Source organism: Triticum dicoccoides, chromosome 1A, assembly GCF_002162155.2.
Source record: "Triticum dicoccoides isolate Atlit2015 ecotype Zavitan chromosome 1A, WEW_v2.0, whole genome shotgun sequence".
Taxonomy (NCBI): Eukaryota; Viridiplantae; Streptophyta; class Magnoliopsida; order Poales; family Poaceae; genus Triticum; species Triticum dicoccoides.
Genome location: NC_041380.1, coordinates 396,939,009 through 396,940,442, shown reverse-complemented (window position 1 = coordinate 396,940,442; position 1,434 = coordinate 396,939,009).

Sequence of the window (1,434 nt, the reverse complement as noted above, 5' to 3'; positions counted from 1 at the left end):
AGGAATTCCTTATTGATATGAGTAGTCTATCATCCCTAATAAGCCAGGCCATCACAGATGGGTACTTGGTATGTTGACTTTTGCGTAGACCTCCCTGGCAACGGCGCCAGAAATCATTCTTGCTACCTCTTTTAGCACTGCGTTAGTTTTCCCCGAAGGGGAAGGGATGATGCAGCAAAGTAGCGAAAGTATTTCCCTCAGTTTTTGAGAACCAAGGTATCAATCCAGTAGGAGGCTACGCGCGAGTCCCTCGTACCTGCACAAAACAAATAAATCCTAGCAACCAACGCAAATAGGGGTTGTCAATCCCTATAGGGCCACTTACGAGAGTGAGATCTGGTAGATATGATAAGATAATATTTTTGGTCTTTTTATGATAAAGATGCAAAGTAAAAATAAAGGCAAGGTAAATAGCAAAGTAAATAACTAAGTAGTAGGAGATTGATATGATAAAGATAGACCCCAGGGCCATAGGTTTCACTAGTGGCTTCTCTCGAGGGCATAATTATTCCATGGTGGGTGAACAAATTACTGTTGAGCAAATGACAGAATTGAGCATAGTTATGAGAATATCTAGGTATGACCATGTATATAGGCATCACGTCCGAGACAAGTAGACCGACTCCTGCCTGCATCTACTACTATTACTCCACTCATCGACCGCTATCCAGCATGCATCTAGAGTATTAAGTTAAAAACAGAGTAACGCCTTAAGCAAGATGACATGATGTAGAGGGATAGACTCATGCAATATGAAGAAAACCCCATCTTGTTATCCTCGATGGCAACAATACAATACGTGCCTTGCTGCCCTTACTGTCACCGGGAAAGGACACCGCAAGATTGAACCCAAAGCTAAGCAGTTCTCCCATTGCAAGAAAGATCAATCTAGTAGGCCAAACCAAACTGATAATTCGAAGAGACTTGCAAAGATAACCAATCATACATAAAAGAATTCAGAAATGATTAAAATATTATTCATAGATAGACTTGATCATAAACCCACAATTCATCGATCTCAACAAACACACCGCAAAAAGAAGATTACATCGAATAGATCTCCACACACTACTAGGAAAAGGGCTATAGATGGTCTGGTGCGCCATTACTATATACTAATGGCGCACCATCTGTTGGTGCGCCATTAGTGTGGGAGAAACTAATGGCGCACCAGGCACACGGTGCACCACTAGTAACAAAATGTTTTTTTTATTTTTTTCAAACATACTAATGGCGCATCTGGGCAGAGTGCGCCATTAGTAGTTAGAACTACTAATGGCGCACCAGCCATAGAGTGCGCCACTACTGTATTTTTTTTACTTTTTTGCAAAACTACTAATGGCGCATGTCTGTGTGGTGCGCCATTAGTATGTTGGGTTACTAATGGCGCATGTCTCTCTGGTGCGCCATTAGCACCCCCCGCACCCTCCCCCC